Below are 12,186 nucleotides of genomic sequence, written 5' to 3'. Positions count from 1 at the left end.
GCTAATGAACGGCCTTGTGTGTGATGGCACGTAGATTCGGTACTGGGCTCTCGTACGGCGGCAGGTCGCCAACTTCAACTTGACATTGGTGGACAACGATTTTGTGTGTGACTGACTGGCGGAGAGTACTTTCGGGTATCGTTTTGTTTTTTGTGGTGTTGCTGTTCATATGCAAATTTCGCGAACGCGTTCATTGCGTTGGTGGATGGTGGCCTTCTTTTCGGTGTTCGTGTGCTGTTCTTCTACGACCCCCTTCGGCATTGATAAGTGACGTTGCACTGAGTAAAGTAAACGACCTGAACGTTCACCGGCCGAACGAAAAGCATGGCTTTGGCTCGGTGTCACCGACGTCATCAAACGTGCGATGAATCAGCGTCCCAGCGCCGGATATGCTCGATATGGTCATCAATCAATTGCTTTTTGCCATGGGAGTTCCCCCCCAACTGCATGCTATTAGCTGAGAGTTTAAGCAGGTATTCAGGGCAGGATGTTTAGCTTTGACGATGTGACGTCATGCTGATCGCTATGAATGAACACTCGTTTTGGGTGAGTTGCACGATAAACTCAAGTTGCATTCGTCGTTTAAGGTGCGCGGACGTGTCAGCGGTTTAATGCTATGCCACTGACGCAGAGAGTTAGACAGTCTGGACAAGCAGAATTATGTCACTTTCTGTGAAAAAAAGAGGTCTCTTAACTTGAAACTAAATTACTCGTGCCGCCCTCAATTTTTTGGCCTTCCCAACCATTTCTTTCGATGACATCGAAACCGGCACCACAACTCCAGTTTGAGAACGATATCGGATCGAAGGTGAAAATTGAAAGTTTATGCCTCGTTTCCTACACCATTGTCCTCGTTTCTCACAGGCTGTTCAGTTCTATCATTTATTGCTTCGCTCGAGGCCATCTCAGAAATGGACGACGACCACCACCAATAGTGTGATACTGTTTCGCGACGAACAGGACCTCCCCAAAGCGCGTGCTGTGGTGGATTTAGTTTCCCTTTATTCGCTTATCGACGTAACGATCATCTGCCTCAAAATATGCATCCCCCATATTGCACCGCCTAGCCGGAGATCTAAAATTTTATGAACGCTTCCACATAGGGCCTCCCGGGAGTGTCGTACGGCTCACGGAGTGTTTAGCTTCCCACATACTGGTTGCCCCAGTAGTATCGCATAAATCAAGCATCGCTGGCGAAGGACGCCGTTGTTTTAGCGTCCGTTTGTTTGTTCATTGTGCAACGCTTGCATGTGGCTCGGCTCGGAAGCGATAGCTATGTGGAATGTGGAACTCGTCTACGTGTGGCTGTTGTTTCCGTTGTCCGGAATAGTCGGCAGAGAAGCGGAGATTAAAAAAAAAAAGACAAACCTCGCCTGCATTGTCCCACACGGCCACTCGAGCAAACTTTCTCAAACCGTCCCTGCAGCAGGCAGGACATTGCATCGAGCTAGCGCGACCTTACGCGTGCCCAGGAAGGTGTGGACCCAACCCCCTCATCAGCTCCAGTGCGCTGGGAAGAAAGTGATCTATCTGCACCTCGTATCTAGCTCGCCCGAACCCCAGAAAGAGAGCAGAGATAGTGGGTTGGTGTTCCGGGCGGTTTGCATAATGATGCACCAGCTGGCACTCCGAAAGACAATCGCAAATCCCAAAATGCCAAACGACAACGGTTCGGTCGTGCGCTATGCGAGTGTGAAACGCTAAGGCTCACCGATCTTTGCACGTGGCGAACGGGGACTGCAAATTTGACAGGTGAAATCTTGCCAACCGTGTGGGTCCCCCTATCGTGCGGCCCACATCGGTTTTGTGCTGGTTCGTGACGGTGCCGGAGACAATGTGGAGCCTTGGACATTTTTGCAGGACCTTATTATGGTGGTCGGTTGTTTGCCGAAGTCGATCGGCGGCATGCAAGAGGGAATTAGTTCCGCCTGGGAGGCATGCGTTTCCTCGCACCAAATTTAGACACTGGTCTAAGCGGGATCAAGACAGTGGTGTTGTTCTTGGTGCCAAAGACACGATCTGTCAAACAAAAGGAATCGTAAGCACTCCTAATACGTATGGGTGTGCGTGTGTGTGTGTGGAGTTGTTAATTACACACAGCAGTACGTGATGCTGGACGTCGGGCCGAGCGGTTGACGGGTGATAGACAAAATATTGATTTTCAATAATTTGACAGGTGTGTACGCGGGTACTCGTGTTGGGTCATCGAACATCACGGGTCGCTAGATTTGTAGGGGCGGATGCTATGATTGATGGCGCAACCGTTCAGGTTCTTGCCCCATGACCACAATCTCACAATGGTCGTGGGAGTTTGGAATAGAACTTTGAGACTTCAAATCCGTAGCCCACAGTTGACCGAGTGCTGATGATATCTTGCAAGACAAATGGTCCCCAAATCTCAATAGAAAAGACAATGATCACATCTGATCAATTCAATTAACGTCCAGGGAGAGCTAATGTTGACTGGGCGACAATGCGTCTCTTCGGCACGGATATAATTGAAAGTTTTATCACGTCACGTCAGCCGAGTCGAAGAGCATGCGTCATCTCGGTGGGCGTCATTTAGGTCCGAACTGTCCACGTTTCTGTCAGGGTTCTCGCCGCTCGATTGCACATCAACATCAAAGTAAAGCGTGAAGGCAAACCATCCGGACAAGCCCCCAATAATTCCCCAGACATCCTCCAACGAGGGTGTGCCATCAAACGGCGTACAAATGCCTACGATGTCATGTTCCGACCGCAGCTTAACGCTATCCTCCTTATCTTAATCACTGATCTATTCCACATATCTTGAGGCGGGTTGGTGCCGAACTTCAAGACGATCCAACGAACGCAAAAGCGCCTTAAGCGCGTGTTTCGTGCACAAGACGTTTCACACCTCGGGGCAATCGAAGTATGGCTCGAATAGAGCTATTCGAAGGGGTGAATTATAGAGATGACTCCGTTGGTGACAGTTTCGTCGAAAGTCGACGGCGGAGGTTACATGGGGCCCGGAGATGCAGTTTTTATTTTGTAGGTTAATGCGCGTTGATGACCATTGGAACGGATTATTCATGCGATGATCGTGCCGGCCCGGATTCCGTAATGGCGCCGCCGCCGGAGGTCGTACGAACGCGGGTGTACAAGTAGAAACAAAACCAACGCACGTCCGGAGGATCGAAGCAGAAGCAACGCGCCGAAAGGGTTTTCGATTGCAACATTAGTCCACCGTTTACTGTGGCGATCTGAGCAGCAGGCCGAAGGTCATCGGAAGCCTTGGCGTGGCGTGGATTGGTATTGTGCGGGAGGAGGCCCAAGCAGATGGCGGTGCATCTGCAAGATGTATCGATACTGCTAGGCGCAGGCGTAACGAAACGAGATCGCGAGTGAGCTATATAACGAGCGGATCTTCTGCCAGTCATCTTCTGATCGACACGATTACATGATGCGCCCTGTTCTTAATTTCCGAACATTAATTTCCATTGTTCACATCAACTGGGATTGGAATGAAGTTGGTCCACGAAATCCAGGAAAAAACGCACCCAAATTGCATTCTTGCATTCCGAAAAGACATTATTACTCCACCGCAATCGCCTTTCTATCGCGCTTGTCCGCAAGTGTACGACACTTGACAGCTTGCTCTCGAGACACACACACACATATTTCACGACTAACCTGCTTGCTCTGGTGCCAATCCCTAGCCCCGGGTGCGATTCGACTCGTTAATGGTTTGCGTAGCCGGGCGCAATACATTATGTCACGTTCGGGAGTCGGTGGACTTTCGCAGAACGTTAAGTATCTTAACAATGGAACGGGCTCGCTCGCTCGCTTGCGATCCTCTGCTCTACTGCCATTTCAAACGCATTCACCCGCATGGTGCGCAGTTGATTAGCTCGCACAGACTCGTTCGCTTCAAAAGTTTCGAGCTACGCAAATAATCAGCAGTTGTCAAAATGGCAGCGATCTACCCGGTAGCGTCGGATTTAGGTAGGTACAGTACTCGTCGGTAAGAGGCCCGTAAGTCTCGGACACCGTACCGTACCGTTGGTGGAGATTGTTGGGGCTGCTGTTGTTACTGGAGGTGTGTGTTGGCATCGTCCAGGCCCCCTCGAAACCCCCGGAATCGTCCGTTGTGTGTTGACTCAACTGCAGCACGGAATGCAGGCACAGCACACACATGGCCAAACGCGTGACCGCGGTGAAAGTGATCGATTTACATCTCGATGCTCAGAGGCCCGGGGGGCAGTTTGTTTGCTTGATCCCGATTTCTGGCCAGTCGGGTCGGGCATACCTGCCGGAAGTCATAGCGCACAACAACAATGCGCAGAAGCCCTCCGCGGAGATGCAGGAGATGCGGAGGGAACGCATCTTTCGTAATGGCACAGTCACACACACACAGTAGCGTGTGCGAAGGTGGACGATGGGAGTTTCTGAGTGCGATTTGCATAGGCACATGGTGCAAATGCCAGGTTGACCCGCTGGCAGTTGGTGACCTGGTTCCAGATCGTTATGAGCGGTGGAAAGGTAACGTTAAAGATGCAACAGACACTCGCCTGCTGCAGTGTTTTGTTTCATAAACTCACACGCTTCATGTTCTACCATGTTTGACAAATATGGCCGCCGTTTGAAAAGGCCACACGTGATCCGGTTAGCGTTCTGGTCATTTGCCCAGACTATTGGAAATGTTTCAACTAGCTCAGCCTAGTCTAGATACCAGACCAGAATTTTTTTTTACCAATATCTCTTTGATTGATATCGGGCGCAACCGTTCTTGATCTTGGGAACCACGGTCAATTTATCTCGATCGTAGCTGCTGTCCAGTCTGAATCACGCCTGCAAAATTCCCTCACCCATATGCGCGAAACGGAAAGTCCCTTAATTGATCGGTAATTATAAACACGAAAACGAAACGCGGACTAGAACCTTGGCCAAAAGGGCTCTGAGGCTGGAGGTATAGTAGGTGCGTCGTGTTCTAGCGTCCAGCCAAAAGTGCTTCCAGCGCAAACATTCCAACGTCTGCTTTCTGTGGAAGACTTCTCCCCCATTGAGCGACCGTTGTAGCGTAATCTGGGGGTCCCGGTGCACAAAACTTGAGCCGGCGAGCCTAGCGAGCGTGTACAAATTGCGCAGTAATTGCATCGCGATCGCGGCCACCTCCGTCTGTCAGCTGGCTGACGAGGTGAGCTTGTCGGATATTTGCATGCCACCTGTTAGTTCGATAACGAACCGTTGTTGAACCGACCACGCGAAGGAATGGTCGATTCGGAGATCTCCGCGCAGATTCCTGGCCTTGTCAGAGTTGCTTGAATCAGGCGGCTAACCTTTTTTCCTGGAAAACCAGGAGAAGTTTTTAGCGGCGGACTCGCACTACACTAACTCGGCGTGGACAACGGGAATGCCGTAGCTCGATCAGACGATTAGCCTTTTTTCCTGGATAACCAGGAGAAGTATCTAACCGTGGTTCTTGCTTGGCTTGATTTCGCCTAATTCTTCCGACGGAGTGGGGAGACACCTAAGTGCGTAACCAATTTCCGGAGGGAAGGCAAAGGTGAAACTTTCCCGATTCTGTATGAATACCCAAACAATGAAACACAAGTTTCTTCGTTGAGGTTTGGATTACAAGTCGCTTTTATTCTTAAAAAATCCTGTCTTATATACTAAAATTCCGTGGGAAAAAGAACATGAAATAGCAGTACATCGATCTCCTTTTTCCAAATTCGGTATGCTGATGCGTTGACCCCTGCCAGGCGTCGGCTAGTGTAGGAGGTCTGTAATGTTACAATATCTGGCAATTGTCACCCTATCGTTTTATGACCACGGGTAATGCATCGTGCATCTGTGGTTCAAATGCGTATGCCTATTTTCGTATTGCCTATTGCCTGCGCGTCGTTTGTTTATTCATCAAGTTGGCCTTTCCTTCACTGCCCTACGATCGTGCGTTGATCGTTCTTTCATGAAACTAATCGCGCAATGACAATGTATGCATTGTGTTCTAGTGCCTTTTTTTTTCTAATGTTCTTTTCGGCCCATGTTCTTCACTTTCGTTTTTATTACATGGCTTGAGTTTATTTATAGTTTTCATATGTCTGGATATTGTCCCCTTTTTGATATTTCCAATAACGCACCATACTTTCGTTTTCCTCACGGTATGAGGCCTCTCTGTGACTTAAGGTTGTTTTCCTAAGATAATATTTTCCGGTGAGAATTTATCTTAAACGAAAGATATTTAGTCATTTATAATTGTCCCTCTAACTCTGGCATGCCAGTCATTTTAGATCAATTTTATTTTGTCGCGTTCGCAACACCACCGATTGAGACTCTCGAGACCGAGGTATGCGTGCGTGTATGCAATACTCCAAGTTAAGCGGGATAACGCGATACGGTTGGTGGCCGACCAATCGTTGATTCTGGGTGGATTTAAAATTTTGGACCCCTCCGGAATGTGATCCATGCGGCCAGGTACGAAAATTTTATCGTTCGATTTGTCACGAGCGCACGAAGTACGGCGAAGCCACATTTGCGAAATATTTCAAGTATGCCACCCCGTGCGAGAAGAGGCTGTCGACGAGCTGGCGGACTTTACACAGAAGGGCGTTTGCTTCGACAGCCAAACTCTGCAGTGGCCGGTGAAGGTTTTCGTGGTGGTGTTTGGCCTAAATGCTTTACCGGCGCATACTCAGCGACACCGATTCGCATCGATTCCGATGTCCCGCCGAGAGTAGCTTTTGCGTAAAGGGGGGCGTTTGTTTGAACAGTTGCACAAAGCTCTCCGGGGCATCGTTACGCTTCTTCTTCTACTTGCGCTGGACGAACTGCAATAAAGGTTTCAGTGTAAAAAAACGGCAACTACTGCTAGTTTGTCGTCGTTGTTGTTTGCCATGCTCAGCTAATTGAAATCCAAACAGTTGATTAAAACGTTTCGCGCGTTGTAATCGCGCATGTCGTGCATACCTCGCGCAACTCGCCGACCTGGGAGAATGGGGCACGGTGCCGCGGTGTACACTTCCGTACAGGGGGCCCTTGTTACACGCTAATAGAACCACTTATCCTACATTTAGGTTGCACCGGTATTACGCACTTGATTTTAATCACCGCGCCAGGGAGGCTTAGCGTTGAGGATCTTGAGAAGTGTACCCGTCCGTCCGCAGTACACCCCGGCCTTCGCCGGTGACTGTGATGAATGGAGCTAGCTGGTGCAGGGAAATTATGCACCTCGCACAGCCACATACCGTTTATGGCGGCACGCATCAAAGAAAATTGCAAATAAAATAAAAAAGCTGAACCACCGGCGGCGGCCTGTACTCTCGCTAGCTGCGAGGCCCAGCTTAAACCATAATTTCATCTCATTGAGAAGTTTTTATTCGAGCCCCGAAGGTCTTTGCTAATATCGGTTCTGGTTAAGATAAATAGCCAATTGGGTGGTCGATTTGTTGATATATGCGTTATTAAGCAGGGGTAACATCCTTACGACATGGTTGCCGGTCGGTGGTGATGAAACATGATCGTGAGTAATTATCGTAAAGGTGGCGAATGCTGGGGACAGCAGATTGCTACTCGAATGCAGATACAGATAAGTTCAAATGGTGATCCGAAGGCATCAGAGGAATCGTGCTTATTATGAGCTCCACAAACTCCTGAGATCTAGAAGCTAGTGCTTTACGGGCACGAGTCCTGGACTATGCTTTCGGAGGACATCAATAGCGGATGCTACCTCTAAGAGAATGAACCACGAGCTAGCTGAGCTTTTAAGCGATGCAGACATCCCGATGGTTGCCAAAGCCGAGCGGATACACTGGCTGGGACAGGTGATGACGATGGCGAACTCCTGCCCTACCAGAAATGAAGACCAGGAATGTTGTTCGGCACGAGGCGTAGAGGATCGCAGGTTGGCTAGATCAAGTGGAGTCAGACCTGAGGGAGATCGGATGCAACAGTGTAGTCATGGACCGTGTTTCCTGGAATCGAATCGGACACCAGGCCATGTCTTTCAGACGTGCTCAATAGGACCAGGATAAGAAAGAAGAAGATACCATCTGCTCTCAGGCGGCCTAATCCTAGACTTCAGGCAAAGCGAGGCCTTCTTCTTGATCAATGAATACTTGAAGAAGTTCTTCTAATAGAGGTTTCTCCAAAATTTCTAGTAGGAACTGCCAAAGAAAGGCTAGAGTCTCTAGTAGAGACGAGTGCAGTGAGTTGTTCATTCTGATTGATTTTCTAGCGCACAGATGGCCAGGCTGTGACTCATACTTTTGTAAAACCTACGATTTAGAACCAATTCTAGTTAACCTTGTCATAGGCATTTCTTTTCCCTAGATGTTGTGACGAACCCAATGACGAAGGTTCCGTAAATTAAAAAGAGAACCACCCAGTCATAACGCATCACAAACCCCCCACAAGTCAACGTCTGCAGGCATCAATCTTCTATTAATCTATAATTTTATAGATCAATTCATTTGATCCGCTTTTCTTCCCTTCTGGACTGTTTGCCGTTGTTGCCGATGATGATGGTGTGGTGTGGTCCCACGTCTGGAGTTCTTACGCTTCCCCGGCTACAATTCAACCGAGAACGCCGTCCATCACGTGCGAGATCTTGCCACGCATGTCATCCTGTCACCCTCGGTCGTTAATACTGCGCACTGCAAGACATCGCGCCGAGGTCACAGACTGCCAACGGTGCAGACTGCCACACTTTCGCTTCACAAACTGTGCGAGTTAATGGAGAGAAATTGAAGTACAAACGTATCGAGTTACAGACGACCGGGTTTATATACTTTATGTCTTCCCTTGGCTTTACTGGTTGCATCATGCTTGCAGCACTCCATCAGAGTATATTGATTTCCTCCATCACTGATACAAGATATCAGAAACAATATGCCACGCAAAACGATTTCTCAAAAAAATTAGCAACATTTACAAGATACAAAATAAAGAAAGAATTAGCATTGCGAGAAATCCTCCCCGCCAGAGCGAGATCCCATTGTGATCCATCTTCGATCGCTGTAGATCGATCCGCCCTTTTAACCATTTACGGCAGAAGGAATTATGGCGCATTATCGAGATTACTCCACCTTCCACGGTGTGACAAACGGTACCGATTAAGTGATTAACGTGAAGCAGGAAATGGACAAAACAATGGACATTGTGCAAAAAAAAACAAACCAACTCGCCGTACTCGCGCCAGCTTTGTGGGACCGCGAAACTGCGGTCATCCAGCATCCGGCTGCTCGGCAGGTGGCAGCCAACGTATCGTATTACCGTCGATCAAAAAATCGATCGACCACAAAACGGCTTGATCGGTCTTCGGAGACCACAGAGCAACATGCGATCGAAGTCCGTCAATCGTTTGCACCGACAACGCCACGGCAACGCTCCCCAGCGTTTCCTTAATGAAATGATCACGAATTTATTACCGTAATCGAAGTGACATGATTTTTTTTTCCTTCGCTGTGCCTCCGCGGTTGTGCGCCTGCTTACACCAAGTTCCGAGGTTTTCGTTCCCGGAGCACCCTGACCTTGACTGTGTGTCCGATGAATTACGCGCCTTCAACGTTCAACCGTGCAGCGTGAATAACGTGCGGGAGGTATTTTGGAGTTGCAGTGAGGAGGAAGCAGGCAGGCTTCTACAATGGCGGAGTGGCACCTACGCACCCGTGCCAAGTCTAAGCGATGCTAAACGATGGTAACGATGGGCCCAGCTTAAATGGCGCGTGAGGTGGAGAAGACACTCAGCGCTTCGTCCCACGAGCAGAAGGTGGTTGCGCAGCGAGCAGCGGGCGGAATGTGGGCCCAGGACATTCCCTAGACGTAACCCAACAATTAACGTGCACCTATTAGCCGCTGGTGCATGGGTTGAATCCACGGTTCGGTGATCTATTATGAGTCAGGTAACGCGGGTGGGAGGGGAGGGGGGGGGGCAGCCGAGAGGGTCTATTATTATCCACTTGTGGCAGCGTCGAGCTCTAAGCTCGTCGTTTCAAAATTACACCTTTCACCTTTTGGGTTGGCACGACAAACAATAACGGCACCTGCACAAGATGTTAGGCGACCTTCAAAATGTGGCAAGGTTAAGGATGGGATTAAGACGCTCGCTTGCAAAAGTGTTGCTGTCTGAAGCTAAGATAACATGATATATCAATTAGTACTCTGTAGTACAAACCAAAATATCTCTCTCGGTCTCGTCTTCCGCATCCCAAAATACACCCTGCAGTTCGGAGAACAAGTCACATTATGCAGTGTCGCCCAAAAATATCGTTCCATAAACGCCTCCAAAACGACTCCACTCAACAGAAAGTTGCAAAACAAGTTGCGTCGCCTGGCCTCACCAAATCTGTCCACGCGGTTGACGGTGGTTTTCCGTGTCGGCGTGTCGTGGAAAATCTATACACAATGTCCAGCAGCGGCATCATCAGACAAATGCCTTTTTGGTCGTACACCGGCGCACGGGATAGTGCGGTTAGAAGCTTAGCGGCTTTCATCGTCCTTCAGCGGTGCAATCGATCGATCGGATTCGATCGATACGGCGAGGGAATAAATCAATCCCACCTTCCTGCTGTAGCGAACGCCCGGTCGGGCCTCTCCAGGGATGTTGATGGCCAACAAAGGCAACGACAACCTTGACGCGGTGTTCGCCTGTATCAGTCAGAGGGCGTCCCACCGCCACACTGTGCCGCAGGAAGGAAGGTCAGTATTATAATGATGCAAAGCGCGGTGCAGCTTTCGCAAGGGGAATTGGTGAGATTAATGAATAAATTTGAATCACAAGAACTCCCCGGACGCTCATTCGTACGATGGAGCGGGTCCTGCCTACGGACTTGACAATTCGATGGCAGGCAGTGACGAGAGCGAGGCAAGATGCTTCTCGATCGTAAGATGTTACGAAATTTAACCATGAAAACCCTGCCGTAATAATCGCATGCACTTGCCTTCCTTTTTCTCCATTCCGGATCGTGGCACGTGCACGATCCGGTGCTCATTGTTTGTGTTCAGGCACATTTTTGCTCTGCTGCTGCCTACACCCGCCCGATCAGTGGCGATCGATTGAGCAATTGCAGGGCCCCCCAAAAAGGGGGCCACTTCCCGTAGACAAACCCGTGCCGGAATGGATCGCACGAGAGAGATCGTAACGGACCGGTGGTCCATCCGGTGGTGGTTCTGGTTGCACTCTGCTGCTGAAGTGAGTGAGTAATGTGTTTATTTTGTTAAACGATTCGCTTCAACACCTACGCGGCACCTTCAGCTGACGATGCTCTCGCCCGAACTCTGCAGTACGCCCGCTCAATGCGGCTGAGCTAAGGTAGATGGAACTCGTTCACGAGGCGCCTGTGTTAATGCATCCGTGCCGCCATTTTGCGCCACTGGGTACGGCACATTGTAGCGGACACAGGTTCGGCAGGTCGTCTCCCGTGGGTGGAAGATTTTGAAGATCATCTGAACAAGTCCCCAAAAACATCTAGAGCGCGAGAAGCTGAAAGTATCCACTGAGATGAAAGAACCATTCACGGTAGAAAGATCTCAAATGACAGATACTTTAGCGTTCCTCCCAGACTTGGTGTCGATACAGAGTGCCCTAAAAGGTCATCCGATACGGTTTGTTAGCGGACGTTCTACCAGCAAATCAAATTGTTTACACCACCCGCAACGCTACTTACTGCTACGAAATCGTTGACCCACTGACTTCACGGCAAGCGGTCGTGGAATTTCTCCTTCCCCGAGCCCTTATTCTAATCGAGACCGACCGAGAGAAGTAAATGGTTTGATTGAAGGGCACAACCCAGCATTTCCACATCGAAATTGTTCGTACCCACACACTTCCATCGAGCGTAACCTAAGTGATCATCAAGTGACACTTTGTTGCGCACGGGAAGAGGATCGCTGTCTGCCAGTGAGGGTGATCGTCGCATCACATCTGGTTCTACTTAAGAGAGCTTCTTGGATCTTGACTTCCTGGTGTCAATTTAATTACTGGCTAATACGAAGTCGCGTGGACCGATTGAAGGCAATTCGAATCTTCATCCGGTGATCATGCTGAGGAGACGGCATCATGTCGTCAGACAACATCAAACAAACGCAACAACCATCTTTCACCTCGACTCTTGCGTTACGAGGTGTCAAACGCATCAGCGGTTTTTAGCTCATGTTTTATCTGCCTCCCTGCCGGTGCCGGTTTGAGCTGACGTCCAACTGTCTACGTGCCGGACTTTACTCTCG

General features: G+C 49.4%; 1 protein-coding gene across 2 annotated transcripts in view; it reads left to right on the top strand.

Moving 5' to 3' along the window:
- LOC118506596 overlaps positions 1-12,186 on the top strand; it is a 52,278-nt gene that overhangs the window by 25,371 nt on the left and 14,721 nt on the right. The window lies entirely within an intron of this gene.

Source organism: Anopheles stephensi, chromosome 2, assembly GCF_013141755.1.
Source record: "Anopheles stephensi strain Indian chromosome 2, UCI_ANSTEP_V1.0, whole genome shotgun sequence".
NCBI classification, from domain to species: Eukaryota; Metazoa; Arthropoda; class Insecta; order Diptera; family Culicidae; genus Anopheles; species Anopheles stephensi.
The sequence above is the reverse complement of the archived record's forward strand: the minus strand, read 5'-3'. Positions and strand labels throughout refer to the sequence as shown.